We start from the raw sequence: 18,712 nt of genomic DNA, 5'->3' as shown, positions 1-18,712 counted from the left end.
AATATAGCAAATTTCATCAGAACATGTTATCTCAAATACCTTTATCTACCTAATCTTTAATCTTTCTTCATTCAGGTCCATTTTATACTTGTTAAGCATTTCATTAGTCAAACCCTTTTTTCAAGAATGCTGTTGAAAAGAAATTGACCTTTACAGTCTTTTCTTTTTCATCTTCTACTTGTTTTTCCCATTAGTCACAATATCCTTTTTTTTACAAATATTAAGAAATCAATTTATTTTTTATGTGATACTTGCTGGGTTAAAATTTTGTTGTTTTCTTTTTTTTTTTTCCCTCTGCATATCTGACGTATTTCCCCTCTAAATTCTTATTCTCTTTTTCCCATACTGCCAGATCAAGCTGTTTCCAGAGTGTGATGAACTGTTTCTGTTTTGAAATCCATTGTTATGATTTTGCTACTGTCACTCCTTTATTACCTCACAATCATGGACTCTTATCAGTTAATTTTCATTTTCACCCTAATTGTCTTCCATGTTCAGAGTCTGGACCAGTACCTTCCATTAGTCAGAGTCAAATACATTGCCGAGACCAAAATGCTAAAAAAATGCATGAATAGAGGCCCAAAAACTTGTAATATTTTAATGGAAAATAGAGTTTTGACTGCCGTCTTTTCATCCCCTTGGGCACATTGGGTTAATTTTTCATGCATTTTTCTGCAGTCCTAAGGGCTAGCAACCTGTGTACTTGGAAACTGAAAGAATGTTTTAATTCTTGTTCTTATTTTCATCTCTTATTCTTGAACTGCAGAGCTTGAACACTGATCAGCACACGGCTTCACAAAAAAGGATTTTCTACATTAGGTCTATTGACCACTTGTGAAAAGGTAGCATTGTATGAGTATTTGTAATCTCCTGCTGCCATGTTTTCAATATTTGGTTATTGAAAAACTCCCCTTCTTTGTGTGTTTTTTCATTTCTCACACTGAAAAAAAGCTGAATCTATTCTTCCCTCAAAAGTGTTTTTTACTACATTATGTGTCCTAAGGCTTTCAATAAACTCAGAGAGTGAAAACAGGAATACTGACATTAACCTTTAACATAGCATAAAACTCAATGTAATGAAATAAAATAAGCTACACAGAATAGTGGAAGGGTCTAATTTCCTCTTGTGTATAATTTCATAAAAATCTGGTTTGTGGTCTAATGAATAAAAGTATTTGTTAGAGTATGATGGTATAAACTGTTCCTTAATCAGTCTTAGAAGACTTTTTATTTTTAAATTTATGTAATATTGGTAATATTATTGGTTGGTAATATTTTGTGAAATAGGGAATTTGACTTAGTCTATAATAAATTGTTGCCAACAACTTCTGATTAATTTACTATTCACATTGTGTAACATATTTTTGCTTTGCTTTAAATTAATAATCAAGCTCTTATCCAACAAAGAATCTAAAACTGCCTCTTTCCCTGTTTCTCATTCAGAAAGAACTTTGAGTTACAGATTTTACTTAGAATATATGACTTCAAGTTTTTGCTTGCACACAACAATATAGAATGGTGTCCTGACTGACAGTTCCTTGGGTCTTGCTTATTTCCTGGCAGCTCTTTCTACAAGTGCTGCTTCCCTGCTGAGTCCATCCTCTTCTGGTGAGAATCAAAGCCACATCAAGCTGAGTTATGGAATTCCTCCTGTTTTCAAAAGCCAGGTCAGGCAAACAGAATCAGAAAGGAACAATGTGATTCATGTGATTAGTTTGGGGCCTGAATAACACTTCAGTGTATGCTATGGAGCATCAACAGCTCATTTCTCTATGAAAATGTACTCATAAAATTATTTAATTTATGTAAACTTAGTTTAGTTTATTAGAATCTCTTCAGATTAAAATAAGAAGAGTGGGTTTGAGTTCAGTATATTTTTTAGTAGTCTCTGTAAAAGAAGTTATTTAAAATTTTTACTTGACACTGTGTATGGTAATTTATGAAGTTGTGGAATAAACTTCTCCTAATGAAGGAAAAATTGGGATTTTTTTCTCAAGAAGAAGGGTATCTTTTTAAAAAATGCTGAATTGGAACAATCACAGTCTTCCACAGTATGTCTGTTATATGAAAATATAGACCCGTTGCTGTCATTTATCCCATTGAATCATTGGAAAGTATAACTCTCCACTAAATCCTGAACAGTAGTTAAATACAGCCTAGAAAGGTTTTAAAATGGGTATTGTACTTTGTTTTGTCCTGGAGCCATAAGTAATCTGAGAGAAGCCCTAATATAGTGACCATGCACAAGGAGAGTAAGTGGAAGATGTAACATGGATCTGTACCTCTTTAAGCAGCCTTGGAATGCAAATATATTAAAATCTCTTAATCATGCAAGAGATCACCACTAAGTTGGTCAGCAAGTTAAGGCTGTTTCAGCTTACATTTTAATGTGCCTAATACCCAGTGTTGCACTGAATATAGATGTGAATTGCTCGAGAGTTTAACAGAAAATCTAAGACTCCCAGTGATGGCAAAACTCACGTACATAAACAAGTGGGCATTAAAATTTGCATCTATAGTTCGAAACAACTTCTGAAATTGGAATCCAGTATCATTGAAGATATGACTTTACAGCTGCAGACTTGTGCATAGCTTTAGAGCTCCTGTTCAACAAGAACAAAAAAACCCACCCACAATAAAAACCAAAACCAAACAAACAAAAATTACCATCCCACCATCTTGGGATTGTGCCTTGGGAAATAATGTTGCATGCTAGTGTTCCAGGCACAGGCTCTCTAATGGCAGAATACACTTTGCAGAAAGATCTACATGGTTACAGCAAATGGACCAACGAGGCACAAATGCTTGTTGTGTCACTTTTTACTGTTTTGGGATGACAGGTCTGCATTGCAATAACAGTACCTTCACATTATCATTACAATGTTATAACCACAGTCACAAGCAGAGACAGCTTGGCAGCTGGTGACAACCCCAAGTAGAGTATTTCTGGGAACATTTGGATGAGTAGATTTTCTGGAGCACCTATTTTGTATTCACATGCACAACCTGAAAAGGCACTGTAGCTTTTAAAATGTTTCTGGTAGAATAACATTTGGTGCAAATACTTGTAGCCATGTGTCCTTCAGGGTCTGAGAATTGTCATTAAAAAAAAAAAAAAAGATAAAAACCAGAATATATTTAAACTGTTAGGAACATCATTAGCTTAGGAACATGCGAAAAGCCAGCATACTTGCAAATGCTCTTGCAAAAAAAGAAAAAAATATTGCAAAATTAGAGCATGAAGAAAATAATATTCTTTTATACAGTGACTGACACAATGGAGAAACCTCCAGGCAAGGCAAATAGTAGTGTGAAGGGAGGCTAGAGTGAGAGAATACCACAAAACTGAAGTAGTGTGAAACACTACATTCTGTCTGAGGATACCTGTGAAATGTTTTAGGGGTTTTCTTAGATGCATATTAGAAGCATATTTAGAAACCGGTATTTTGATTTTATTCTGAAATATAGAAAGTACAGTAAGTGCAATCCAATGGCAAATGTAGGGATTGTTTATAATCATATAATATGGTGCAGTGTCATAATATCAACTTCAAGAAGTGTCAGCATCCAACTCATATCACACTGGCCCTACAATTCAATAAAATTATATGGGATAATTTTTTAAAATGCAGAAAATCAGCCATCAGATACAATGGACTGTGAATTTACTGTGAACAATACATCGCAGGAGAATAAACTTTAGGAATTATTAAAAACTGAGACATCCTAATGTCTAGGGACACAAAATATTAGGCCTTTCCCCGTAACAATGGAGAGTTATTGCTGCATGGAATATGTAGCATAAGACACAAATTAAATTTTTTGGGTTTTCTTTTTTTTCCAGTTCTTGTTGCCATTTTCAATCCATGTACTCTTTAACAGAAGATTATATGATTTTAGAAATATATGTGGAGTTAACACTAAAATTCCAGTTGAAACAAATCATGCTGGTAGCAGCCCCAGCTAAGATGTGAGGACAGAGTCTATTCTAAGCAGAGCACTAAAGTTAGAATCCTCAGTAACTGGATTCATTACATTCTTTCTGTGTGGCTGATCTACTGATAGCATCCTTCTGCTATGCAAGATGTCTCTGCTGACATCCAATCAAAGTGTCAGATATTTTCTTGAGCAGATTTAGTAGTCTGACATTTCTTTTTCTGACTCTTGGTCACAGCCATCTGAACTCCAGAACTGCAGATAGGAGTTGGAAGTAATAATAAAAAAATCTACATTTCCATAAAAGGTAGAAATAACTCTACAGAGTGTTGCTGTTGAAATTTGATGCTTTTTGAAAGTGACAAGAAGTAAGACAACCAAGTGTCATTTTCACCAGGTGTTTTTGATGTGATGATGTGGACTTGGTAAAAGATAATGCCACATTCTACTGCTTTATGCCAGCTATAGATTTTTATTCTCTGGTTCAAGAGGTATTTAAATGTTATCCTTCTGCCTTACCCTAATAATACCTGTCACTGGAAGAGACTAGTCACTCTTGAAAATTTTGGCACAAATTAACTCCTTCTGCAGCTTTATTCTTGTAGTTCACAGATGAGATGTTTCACTCAATTTATAGCAACACATCAACAACAAAAGGAGTTATTGATTTGAATCATAAAATTAAAATGCCTTTCCACATAAATTTTGATTTTCATCCTTTTTTTAAATTTCTAAGAATGTAGTTTTAAAATTGGGTTCTCAAACAAGACAGACCCCCTCATTTTTTAATCTGAATTGGCTCCACTATTATGATATTACTGTTCTCACCTCTGCTATTCTCTGTCCTTCCTGTTCTTTGTCTTTCAGTACAAATGGAAACAGCATTGAGCTGTAGTAATTATTTTGTTATATTATAAAGCAAGAATATCCCACTGTAATTATCTGCTCCGGCCCAAATGGGAGCAATTTTTTTTCTTTATCTTTTTCTTTAAGCAAATGCACTGCATAAACACAAACACCACCTTGCTTCAAAAAAATCCCACAGTGTTTTCTCCTTGGAAATTCCCATGTGATTGCAAATAGTTACAGTGATTTATTGTTCTTGTTTTCTTGTTTTTCCAACTTGTTTCTAGCTGAATTTGTCTCCCTTCACTTTTCATCTATTAAATCTTGGTGGGGGTTTTTTGTTTGGTTGTTTGGGTTTTGTTTGTTTGTTTTTCCCCTGAGCTTCTGTCTCCAGCTCCTATACCAACCAGGTAGCTGGCCTACAGCCAGGTAGACAATCTAGGTATAGCTCTCTGCTGTGGACACCCCCTCCCCTATGGGGAATGAACAGGAACAAACCCCTACTGGCTTTGTTCATTCCTGCTCTGTGGTCTGAACAGAAATGGGGTCTGACAAAACATCACGATGGAAACACTTACTGACACAGTAAGAAAGATCAGGAACAACACGTCCATAAGGTGACTCACCCAGTCACTGACAGCCAAAACAGGATCACAGGTGATGTCATGTCTCCAGTGGACTATCAGTGACACTGAGTGTGTGGGGGTGGTCTGGCAGCACCAGCTAATAGTGCCAAAGCCTTCTGAATGTGGGTGAGAGCCGTGACACATCTTGTCTGCACAGCAGCACAACTATCGTACAGAGCCCTACCTTGTGTGAATAACGTGGGATGCAGTTCCTGCCTTCACTGCTCATACCAGGCAAGGGGCAGGATGTCAGGAAATTGGGTGGTCTGCTAGCAGTCTGAACTTAAAAGGATAATTATAATTTTTCCTCAGACAATCCACTTTTTCAAGATAACAATGCTCTAATAAGAAACAATGAAATTCCACTTCTCTTGCTGAAGCTTGATTGGGGTGCTTTAAGTATATTTCTTTACTGAAAATATTTTTTAAAAAGGTACTTTCTTGAATGGATTTAATTATATTGATGATGAAGTGAATATTAGTTATCCACTTCCAAGAGATATTTTCAACTTTCTTTAAGAAACAGTAATGTAAGCAGTTATCATCAGGGCTCTTAAATTTTTTTCTTTTTTTTTTCTAGTACGAACTCAAATTATCCTGTCTCATTTTGAACCTTAATGAGTGCAACTACTGAAGTTCAATGGAGATTCAAAGAGTGAGCAGATATAAGCACCTCCACATACCACAGCCATCAAGACACAAAGAAATTGTTTAGCACAACACCCTTAGCCTAAATTTAAAGTTGAAAAAAAAAAAAAAAAAAAAAAAAAAGACAAAAATTAAGGTATCTTCCTCTTTTCTTGTCTCAAGATATCTTGGCTGTTTTGAACTTAATTTATTTTGTGTTTCGGTTCTATTTAAATTTATGTTAGCTTCTATTTTCTCTATGCCAAAAATAGTTGTTTTTGCTCATCCTAGACCAAGTTCCAGGTTTGCATCTGAAGATTTATCTGTATCCAGGAAAGAGAAGTGTCTATTAGCTGAAGTTTATTTTTCATAAGAGATAATAAAAGGAAAAACATCTATACAAAATCAAAATACATATTTGATTCCGTGTAAATGAAAAATGATTCCGGTGGCAAAACTGCTTATAAGTTTTCCACACAAAATGACCAAACTTCATAAATTAAAATAGGACAATTAAAGACACAAGTATTTGCCTGCAATTTTTATTGTATGGTAGCATAAAAGAAAAGGTTTGAAAGTATCAGGAAACCATGTTACCATTAATCAGTAAGGTCCAAACAGTATTTTAAGTGTGCAGTGCTCTAAATGCGATCACCCATGTCTTTTTGTACCCTGGGATACTCTCAGTAATAGGATCTCCCTCAAAGCTTTTAACACCACAGGGTTTCTTTCTGCCCCACTAGAAGTTCTCTCTGATCATGGATAGCCTTGGATCACTGTAGGCATGAGAGATCTTGAAAAGGAATGAATTAATGAACCAGCAAATTTTAAAAAATTAAGGCCTTTGTGTCTTAATGACACAGACTACTAGTTTTAAAATTGTCCCTGAAATACTAGTAGCTTTTCTGTCATTTCTCTGTGCTAGAGCCCAAGGATCTATGCAAACTCAAAGCTTTATGCTGACAAATTACTGCATTCAGTTCTCATAAGAAAACGTATCTCTCTTCAGAACTTCATAATGCCTCATGGAACCTGCCAAGGCTTAACAATTCCATTCTTCCAAGCCCCAAAGGAGTTTGCTGTTATCAATAACTATTTCTCTCATTTCCTTTTAATATTTCTGTTTTAAAATACAGGCTTGTTTGGCACTTGAACTCTACAGTTTGAAGCTTACCAGTAAAAATACCATTTGTTGTTGTCTAGAAATCATAGTCAACCAAGTATCCAATACTCATAAACCCACAGATCCTGTGAAATGACTCTGTAATAGACAGCTTGAGGATTTATAGCTCTCTCGTGACTCTGGTTTGAGATACTATCCTAATAACCACTTATACATAATCAGATGGAATTTATGCAACCTTATCCGGTAAATGGGCCATGTGAATGCTTCTCTATTATTGCCTCTGTAGCTCACAGACTACAAAACAGTTGATAGTAATTCTATGCAAAAATAAATTATTGTTCTAAGAATAGAAATCTCAATGGTCTTGACATAAGTCATTTCAAAATACAGTGGAGCTTAGATCTAAAGAAACGCTTGAGGGATAGAAAATTTGTTTGTTGAACTGTTTTCTTACTAAATTAGTCATTCAGCTCTTTGTTCTGGGGGAAAAAAAAGAAATTAGTGTGATAAAATGGTCAGAGCTCCTAAATTCATGCTCCTCAAATAAATCCTTTACTGTGTTGCTTTCACGACTGCCCAGAAAGAATATTTTTAATTTGCATCTCAATATCAAATGAAAAATGTTTTGTCACACTGTTTAGAGGGCAGCCAAATATATCACACTTCTTTGAATTATTTTAGGGAATTAAAAACTGTGTCTTGGACCTATGAGGGTAATATGGATATTTGTAATCCTAGTGTTGTTTTGTTGAATTTTGCATAGTGTAAGGTATTTAGCAGTATTTAAGGTAATTTTTTTTCTGCAAATCTTATGTCTATCCTACTTAATGACTGAGACATGAAATTACAACAGCACGTAAACAAAGATATATGCGGGAATCAACATGAGATTTTTTAAAAAAGATAAAATAAACTTTATTCCTGTCACACAATTTCATTTATCTGTATTCACTCTTGTTAGACAGCACTGAATACAGACTTTCTGATTCCAAATTGTCTGTAAGTTTAGTGCTGCATTCATTGCTTATGGTTGTGTGCTCAGAAGCAACTGGCTGGTTACACTCACCTTTTTATCATTCTGTCTTTCTTCACTTTGACCTGATCTTTAACTTTTGCTGTAATATGATGTTTATCTGTACAGTTATCAAAGTTTAGAATCTTAATATCTTTTCATATGATGACTGAAAAAGCATATATCATACCACATATCTTCAACTGCACAAGGCAGGATCTTGACAAGAAATATTGTTCAACATTGAACTGTATGCAACTTCAATAAGACAAAAAAAGGCTTTTTGTCTGTTCAGTCAGCTACTAAATAGCAGTTACAAACCTAAATATTTCTTCAGCTTGTAAAGAACAGCATGGGACCAAAGCCAGCAAGCCAATATTAAATTTGAGAAAGATTGGTCAGTGAGGTTGTTTCTATTGTTTCTATCTGCTATATGTAATTTTGTATCAGTAGCCAGTTTATTACATTTGTGCATACATAATTATTTTAAAGTGATATATATTAATATTGACACATATTTATATTTTGACAATCTCATTACATGAATTTTCCCGTTACACTCTATCAAAAAAAAAAAAAAAGAGCCAACCCAAAACCAAAACCAAAACCAAAAAAACAAAACAAAACAGAACAAAACAAAAAAAAACCCCACAACACTGAAACAAACTCTAGGATGATTTATGATGTTTGGGTTTCACAGATTAAATTTCAGGCACTCTCTCACTATTTACATTATGTAAAATTACATAAACTAAGGTAAATTCTATCATGCATACTCACCAGAAATATCAGGAAACTGCTAATTTCATAGAAGAGCCCATACTTTACTATTAACCTGCAACTTCACTGAACACTAAAAACAAAAACTGTAAAGAAATTAAACTCAGCATTTCATAGATTACAGATTGCACCTATACCAGTATATAATGCCCTGTCTACACTAAACATTGTGTGGTTGTTTTGCTTTAATATTATTATATTGTTTTGGAAAAGGTGGAAGCTAAGGTAAGCTAGCTGTAGTTGCCAGTGCTAGAATTGTCACCTGCAGTATTGTGATACTTATTATAAACGAGCAGTACAGCATCATTTATGTGCTTAGTTCTTGCTCCATATTTATGTCACTATGGGTTTTCCAGATCCCCCATTAACCTCCAATAAAAGATTTTAGTTCAGTTTTGAAATACAAGCAGCACTTTGATTCCAGCTGAATGAAAGAGATCCATTCTGATACCTGTCTCTCTGACACACCTGCAATAAGGCACACAATCCAGTGTTTAACCAGGAGTCTCATGTTCATGTGCCTGAGCAACTGGTACAACTTCTGTCACAGAGGGAGAGAGAAAGAAAAAGAAAACCTTTTCTCCTGTTAGTGTCACTATCCTACCTAACAGTATTTTGGGAAATCCTTTGCAGTAATGCTTCTCAGGCTCTGAGAGGGAAGATGTACTGACAAGGCTACAACTCTGATTAAGTAAATATAATTATGGGTTGGGGACTGTGACATCATTATGTTTTGTTTTGAATGATGAAATAAACAAATGGAACAGTGTATATACTATGATGCAAATTGGTGAATGTATTACTTATAAAAGTAGATTTTTTAATTTGATCAAAACCTTCCTCCTGACACTTTCTCTTTGCTCTGTCATGATCCGCTCCATGGGCTTCAGGGGAGCAGCCTGCCTGACCACTGCCTTCTCCATGGACTGCAGGGGGGTGAATCTCTGCTCCAGTGCCTGGACCATCTCCTCCCCCTCCTTCTTCTCTGACCGTTCTGTCTGCAGGCTTATTTCTCACAAATTTTGCCCTCATTCCCCTCTTTGCTGTGCAGCATTATTCCCTTTCTGAAACATGCTTTTCCCAAGGCATCCGTGCTTTGGCTGTGGGGCTGAGACATGTCCCATGGTGGATCTGTCTGAGCCAGAGGGACAGGTTGTGTCTGCACAGTGACCCCTGCAGACCCTGCTGCTGGGACCTGCACCCACTATATAATATGTTATAGAACAGACAATGTCATTAAAAGATGCAACTTGTAATTTTAAGATTTATGGCTTAAAAATTCAAAATTCTAGTAAAGAAAATTTTAAATTACAGTAAAGGAAAACTATTTATATTTGACTGCTATTTCAAACAAAAAAAAATTGTAGGGTATTTCTTCTTTCTGTTTTTAAATTTTTAAAAATATTTATTTTCTTGATTTGGTAGTATCTTCAGCAAATTACTTTAACTGATCCTATTGTGTTAATTCTGATAAATAAGTTAAAAACTTTCCCAACATATATAAATTACACCAATGAAACATTTGGAAATTCCAGAATAGTAAAAAAACAAAATATAAAAATAGCAAAATCCCCATTCAAAAAACAGCTATAGATCTTTGTGTTATATTTCTCTGTATGTTTATAATTATTTAAAGTCACATTCTGAACAAGTAGGTGGTAAGCCTTATTGGTGAAAATCATCAGAGGACAATACTCTTAGTGGAAAACAAAAATAATGAAAACCAAATTCTAAAAAATCTGATACCTGAAACATGCAGAGTTCATTTAAGATTATGAGATACATAAATAATTCACAGCATATTTGAGTCCATGTTTTGATCTGGGCCACCTACACTAAAGATACAGCTTAGCCAACAGAGATAACTTGCACCACACCTTCACTTCTTGGGGATCTTTGGGGCAAGACAGATTATTGGCACAATTTAGGCTAGATTCTCAACTTTTGTAGTTGTTTATTACTGTAGGAAATCATAGCAAAACACTGAAGTTACAGAACATCACATGGTTCAGCTGCATGTTCTTTCTCCCAGCAGGATACGAAGTGCCTGAAGTAATAAGTGTTGCCATAACATATCCTAAGTTCCTTGTGAGGCTTTTCTCTAAGTAATATAAGGCACCAAGGTCTGCAAGACTGGAGGCATTTTTCCCCATTATTGGCACAATACAAAGCAGCTAGGAAGAGAAACCAGAACGTGTTTATGTCTTTTTTGAAACTGAAAATCAGGCATTTATCATATCCTCAGAGCTGTGAAAATGCATCTTTTATGATAATCTTGTTTGTCATCTTCCTTTCATTTGTTGAGTATTCATTGTTATGTTCAAAAGCTGATCATACCTCTTCTTCAGTTACTTGGTGTTTTTTTAAGCTTATCACAAACACAAAATAGAAAGCAGCAATAAAAAGGTATTGTGTATTTGAGGGTAAATTGCATATTTAAGGTAAGAGAAAAGTATTCTTGGTGTGAACTGATTCAAATAAATAAACTGTGGAAGTATGAAACGGAAATTACATACTGAAGTAGTTTTAACACAGATTAAAGGGAGAATATAGATGCAATGGTCAGGACTGTGGGATAAAGGCACCCTCCCTTTTCACTGTTGAGACAAAAATTCGTACCAGTGAAGCAAATGGTTTCTTCCTTTACTTGACAAATGCTGGTTCACACCCTATATACTTACACTATAGATTTTATTTTAGTCAACGCAGCTAATGAGACATTTAATTAAAATGATTAGATGATTTTTCTTCTCATAAACATATTTGGCATTTATATTGCTACATATTGGATTTATTTCTCAATTGTAAAAAAAGTCCCAGCAGACGTGAGCCCTAATTACCTTAAAGTTTTACACAACATTTTGAAAGAAACCCTTATTTACAGTGAAATTATGCATTGTCCACATAGAGAAGGTATATAGATCAGTAATATTTTTAACATTAGGAATTATATATTTCCTCTACAGACTTTACAAGCCTGCCTATGACCAACTAATTTGATTTAATACACCATAAATAGGGCCTATTGTGCATTTGAATAACCTAATTTGTTAGAAAGGGAATGCAAAAGAACCTTTAACAAATTCGCCTGCAGTTCTGGAAAATTGTAAATAATTAATAACTAGTTCTAGATCTCAGATTTTACAGCTGAATTGAACAACATATTTAAAGGCTTTAAAAGAATATTTACTTTGATACTCCAGTGTTACAATGTGCACAAGCAATGTCAACAGATTTCAAGGATAAAACAATCCTATTTCTTTCGAGTTACTAGTAAGGGGTTTTTTTTTACCTGAAAGATTATTTATGGGTCTAGAAACATAAGGATATAACTTGAAAGGAAGAAATTTGGTTTATGTTTGCATATACAAACCTGCATGTGTATGTATATTATATATATGCACATATATGTATGGATATATATATGCATATATATATCCATATGATTGTGTTTGGGGGGTTTGTTTGTTTGTTTCAATAATGTCATATGGCAATAATAAATACAACTATTTTAAGGTTAAAAAACAACTTATTTTGTGGAAAACTAACATTAAAAATATGAATATATCTGATTTATTTCTTTATCTGCTTTTGTTCTCCAAAAGAGTAATGAACTAAAGCTTTTAGCAAGTAAAACAGCTGAAAAAGCAATTTGTTAAGCTTGATTTATTTATTTCTATTTTAAACAACACAGATACTGTGCTTGGAGCACATTAAAACTCTGATAAAATCTAAAATAAAGATGATTTCTCTTTTTTGATTTTAAAAGTTACAATTCATGTTTTTATACTCCTTGATAAATGTTATCCCAGAAGATGTTCGATATTTTTCTAAAGTTAGTTATCCCAATAGTGCTCATTTTTGAAGAAATTTAGTTCAGGACTTGATTTGTTTAGTTTATTTTCCTTACACACTTTTTTTTTATTCCTGCACCTTTTTTTTTCTTTTATTGAAAGAATACACAGTGTAATTATTAAATAAGCATAAAAAAATAAATACAGTTGACCTAGACGAAGGTCAAGAAAGATATATTTGTATAAAACCAACTTGCCCTTTCTGTTAATTCTTGCCCTTTCTGTTTATTCATATTAGCAGATCATAAAATGTAGTATCTGACTAGTGAGTATATGCTCACTAATGTACTGTTTCTTTTTAAACTTCCTTATGCTTACATTCTTTATCTTTCTTAAACTTGATTTTAGTAATAAAAGTTTTCCACTATCATAGGCTCTCACTCTTCCTGCTCTGCAGTATCTGAACTCTGCTGTCAAATACGTATTGAACAATAAATACCACATTCACTATCATTCATTATCTCTTGATCTGTGAAGAAATATTAGCTGTGACAGAACCTTTCAATCTGAGAATTCAGCTGAAGAGAAGATGTAGGGTGACTAGAGACAAGTGACATGTCTGAAAGACCACAGAAGGTAATAGCAATTGCATGTGGGGAAAACAAAATAAATTAGAATGTTGACACAAAGTAGAGTTGAGAAGCAAATTACTGGGAAAGAGAAGATTGACAATATAGGCCTAGCTTGAAATGAATGTAAGGACTTTTCTGAGGTGGTGTTTTATAAGAACAGCAATGGACAGCCCAGAGAATTGAAAGTGAAAAAAGAATTATTACAACCAGAAAAGGTAAATAGATGAATAGACAGAATTAGAAGGGTAAGATGGAAATAAATATTGAAATCAGATGATGTTCCAAGTTTAAATGTAAAAAGACCTGAAGGATGCAGGGAGACAATGCTTTGCAGATGGTTGCCAAGAAAAGTGTTCTCAGGACTGATAAAAAAGAAATGAGAGAAAGAGTTGTACAATAGCATTATCATTGTGTCAGCTTGTAAGCAAAGTAGCCAGGAAAAATGGCTTCAACAAAGACAACCCCTCATAGAAAACATTACTTTTTAAAGCAATTAATGTTACTTTATAAATGAAAAGGTTACCCACTTGGATATTCCTGCTAAAATATAAATATACAGATTATCAATAAACTCTCTAAATAAATGAAATAAAAATTAATGCATATTTGTATGATATTTTATCAAAGTGTTACAATTCTTATCTGTCATGCTTTATTTTAATTCTGTACTTCATCACAGAGAAGATTTTCTGCACAATATAAAATGAGATATATTCCTAACTTTATTTTGGAGATGGTAATTCTGGTTCTAAACTAGTCATGGGTGAAAACATACACACGAGGGAAGAAGAACAACAAAAATATTAATTAAAAGTTTGACTTTTTTCCAAAAGAAAATTATACAGATAATTTGTCTTTATAGTCTGAGATTTTATAACACTCATGATACAGTTTTTCTTCATCACTTCAGTTGTACTTGCTTTGATACTGAATAAACTGCAGTTCCTAAATTCTAAATCCCATAAATCCGCTGATAATTCATATAACCAGTAATGCACCATTTTCTTGAGAGAAACAAAGAGTGGTCCAACTAAGTGGTTATTTGTCAGCCTGCCTGGATAACAGTATCTGACATGCTTTGTGCATACCAATAATCTGAATGTATTTTAAATAGTTAGACAAATGTCTTTTAATTCACAGGAATTTACTACTTTTTTTTCAAGTCCATTACTTGTTCAGTTCTGGTTTATCAGGCATTTCAGAAATGCTTTCTGTGTGATTGCTTTGCAGTTATATTTTCTTGTAACTATCTGCTCTTTTTTTTCTCAGCTTTAATGAAAATGCACAGTATACTAAACAATCTTACTTATGGGCTTGTAATTTTGTCTTCAATTTTTTCATTTCTGTGTCTGTCAAAGTTTGCTTTTGCTTTGAGATGAATACTTTGAAATACTATTCATGCTGATATTTTTAGATTGTACTTGTGCTAAACAACACCATATCCCTCAAGCAGTCTTATTAAGCTGAATAGTTTGGTCGGGTATTATTTTTTTCAGCACAAGCAGGAACAGCAGATTCTCAACTTAAATTGAATATACTAGGCAATGATGGAAAAGACTGAGATTGGGAAACACTGAGTTCTAATTTCTCAACACTGAAGACTGCCAGTTATCAACTCTTCTCATCATGTATGCATTTTTAAGTTTTAGACTCTTTCAATACTGTCATGTGGGTAAAGTAAGTAATATTTTTGATATGTGTGAAACTTGGAGATGCTATAGTGGAAATATGTTTATATATACTCTATATAATATATGCTATATAGTAAAATATGAATACATTATAATTTATAATTTTATCACAATATAATCGTATATATAAGCTAATATAATCATACAGCATACTTAATATGCTTTACAGAAAATCTTATAAATATATATTTTTTAATTATACAATATGTAAATATTGAAGCCAGACTGGAATATTACAGCTGACTTAATGACCATTTTAAACCAGGACAAATAGGAGGACTCTGGGAACTGCTGAGCAGTCAACCTCACCTCCATGCCCAGAAAGATCATGGAAGAAGTTGTCCTGGAAGATATTGTCAAGATGGAAGATAGGGAGGTGCTTAGATACAGCCCACACATGTCTTCACTGAAAGCAGATTCTGCCTGCCTAATCCTGTGGCATTCTGTGGTGGAGTAACTGCATCAGTGGACAAAGGGAGAGCTACAGCTGTTGTCTACTTACTTTTATGGAAGCACTTTGATGAAATCTCCCACAACTTTCTTACTTGTGCTTTGCAGAGGTATGAGTTTGATGAATGGATTCTTAGTTTGATAAGGATTTGGATGGATGGCCACACACAAAGAATTGTAGTTAATGGCTCAATGTCTAAATGTAAACCAATAGGTGCTGTCCCTGCTGTCAGTTCTGGGATCCGTATTTTTTAATATCTTCATTAATGACATAGATAATGGGATAGACTTCACCATCAGCAAGTCTGCATGTGACAGCAATCTGAGCAATGCATCTGATTTGCTGGAGGAAAGGGATCCCACCCAGAGGGATGTGTATAACCACTCCTTGAGGAGTGGGCCTGTATGAAGCTTATGAAGATCAAGGGGCCCAATTCAAGGTCCTACCCATGGGCTGTAGCAATCTGCAGCATGAGCACAGAGTAGGCACTAACTGATTCAAAGCAGCCCTGCAGAGAAGAACCTGGGGGTGGATGAAATACTGGACATGATCCAGCAATGTAAGGATGGAACCCAGAAAGCCAGTCACATACTGAGCTGCACAAAAAGTAGTTCAGCTAGGAGATTAAGGGAGGTGATTCTCCCTGCTCTGTTCCACTCTTAATCGACCTCACCTGGACTACAGCATCCATCTCTAGGGTCCCGAACACAGGAAAGACATGTACTTGTTAGAGAAGGCCCAGATGAGGGCCACAGAAATTATCAGGGGGGCTGGAACAGCTTTTCTAAAAAGAAAGACTGAGTTAATTTCAGTCTGTAAAGCCAGTCTATAGGAAAGATGGAGAAAGGCTTTACCAGGGGTATACAGTGATAGTACAAGGGGCAATGCTCTTAAACTGAAAGAAGATAGGTTTACATTAGGCAATAGGAAAAACATTTTTATGATGAGAATGGTGAGTGACTGGACCAGGTTGCCCAAAGAAATTGTCTACAGTCCCTCATTGAGGTTAGAGCGGGCTTTGAGCAACCTGTTCTATTGGAAGATGTTCCTGCTCATGGAAGAGGGGAGCAACATGATGTTTATGTTTCAAGGCACGAGAAACTGAAAAACTGACTGCTAATATTGTGCAGAAACTAAAAGACTGGCTCCAGCTTATGAGCAAGTAGAAAGCTTTAGAAAAACTCAGAAAAACCAGGGCCACTGTTCACTATCAGAGATTGATGAGAAATGGAGTTATTGGAGGAAAGAAAACCAAAACAAGAGAAGTCCTGAAAGAAAGAGCTATAGACTGACTTCTTTCCTCTATAGAGTGCAAATTCATAGCACAGGATGTTCTCTGGTTTTCAACAGCCTAAAGCACTGAAGATCTCAAGTATCACTTAACACTATAAATGAAAGGGTGAGATTTATTCCCATTTCAATTACAGCTAGATAGACTACTTTGATTAACTTCAGTGCCATCATGTTCTCATTACACACCTGTGACTCCTTTCTTGTGTATATTTATTCTATTTGCTTAGTCATGTTGCTCTTTGATAATTTTATTTCTGAAGTGGCTTACACACTTAGAGTTACCAAAGCAGGGCATGCACACCCTTTCCCTGGAAAGGTGCAGGAACACCTTTTTGCCTTTCCTGTCTCCACAGATCTAAAATGAAAGACTAGAGTTACCCCATTCATTGTACTGTACTTTAAATAGAGTGTAAAGGTATTGGGCTACAGATAAAATAGCAACTTTTTTTTTTTTTCGATATTCTTGCAAGTGTTTCTTCTCACTTCTTAAAGTGCAAGTGAAGAATGCTGAGGACAAAAATGTATTTTTAATTTCCACTGTCAATAAAAGACAGTGAGTCTATAACTGTGGATGCAGAACGATATAAAGGTTTAACTGTATATGTTTTGGGTTGCCTGGCTAAAAATTAACTCCAACTCAGGGCTGAAAAGCAGCATAGCCATGGTCTGATCAGGAACATTCACCACACAGATTGTCAGAGATCATAAGATTCCCCTAGCCATATAACTTCTTGTCTGCAGAAAATAATTATGAATTTGTTTTAAAATAAATTTAAAAAAATTAGAGATGAGAAGAAGAAAAGTGCCTCTCCCTCTCTACATTTTTATTGCTCAGTATTTCTATGCCTTTTTAAGGACTGTCTTGTGCTTGTTCTCTTTAGGACAATAATTATCCATTCATAGAATCATAGAATCATAGAATAGCTTGGGTCGGAAGGAACCTTAAAGATCATCATCAAGCCACTTGCTGTAAGCAGGGACATTTTTCACTAGATCAGGTTTCTCAGAACCCCATCCCATCTGGCCTAGAACACTTCCGGGGTGGGGCTGACACAACCTCTCTGGGCAATCTGTTTATGAGGTGACCACCCCCATTCTATAACGGGGTGGTGTTATTTTTACACTGTCTACTGTCATTTTCCTATTGCCTTCTGCATCACCTGCTTGACTTCCAACATTTGGCAATTGCTTGCTCCTGTGCCCGTAGCAGGTCATCACCATCACTTTAAAAAGTGACCAGCACTGATGGGCCTCATCACCTGCAAAAACATTTTTCTAGGGGACCTTACTCACTAATTCAATGAGCAGACTGAAATCTTCTCTCCTCATGTCCAGAGCTGAGGTTTTGCTGGTATTTTTCCTTCTGTTTAGAGATTTTAAACCAAATCTCTTTGTGAATGCTGTGGCCAAGGAGGCTGCCAGTTTCTATGTTGCTTCAAGACAGATTCTGTTGACAAGCAGTAGACCAAGAAGGGCATCTTTCCTAGTCAGGTTCCTCAGGATCTGTTCCATAAAATTGAAATCCTGTCTTGTTAGGACTCTTCTGGCCTGGGTTGTACCAGTTCTGTGATGGTTTCAGTTAATTTCTGGCAAGTTGAAATCCCCCATAAGGACAGGGCAGTTGACTTGAAATTGTCCCTTAGCTTCTCAAAGAATAATTGATGTCATCGTCATGGCTGGGAGGTCTATAGTAGACTCCCACAGTGACATCTTCATTATTTGTTAGCCCCTTGATTCTCACCCAGAGGATTCCAACTGTGCCATTGCCAGCTGCGAGCTCCATCCATTCCAACCCATCTGTTATATATGGTGGCACCCCTCCGCCTCTTCTGCCCTGCCTTTCACTCCTGAAGAGCCTGGAAACATCCAACAGGGCACTCCAGTCACAGCACTCATCC

General features: G+C 35.3%; 1 protein-coding gene across 1 annotated transcript in view; it reads right to left on the bottom strand.

Annotated features, from left to right (window-relative positions):
* The window catches only part of LOC134547977 (uncharacterized), a 264,114-nt gene that overhangs the window by 8,977 nt on the left and 236,425 nt on the right, over positions 1 to 18,712 (bottom strand). The gene's annotated exons all lie outside the window — the stretch shown is intronic.

This window comes from Prinia subflava, chromosome 3 (assembly GCF_021018805.1).
Source record: "Prinia subflava isolate CZ2003 ecotype Zambia chromosome 3, Cam_Psub_1.2, whole genome shotgun sequence".
In the NCBI taxonomy this organism is placed as follows: Eukaryota; Metazoa; Chordata; class Aves; order Passeriformes; family Cisticolidae; genus Prinia; species Prinia subflava.
The sequence above is the reverse complement of the archived record's forward strand: the minus strand, read 5'-3'. Positions and strand labels throughout refer to the sequence as shown.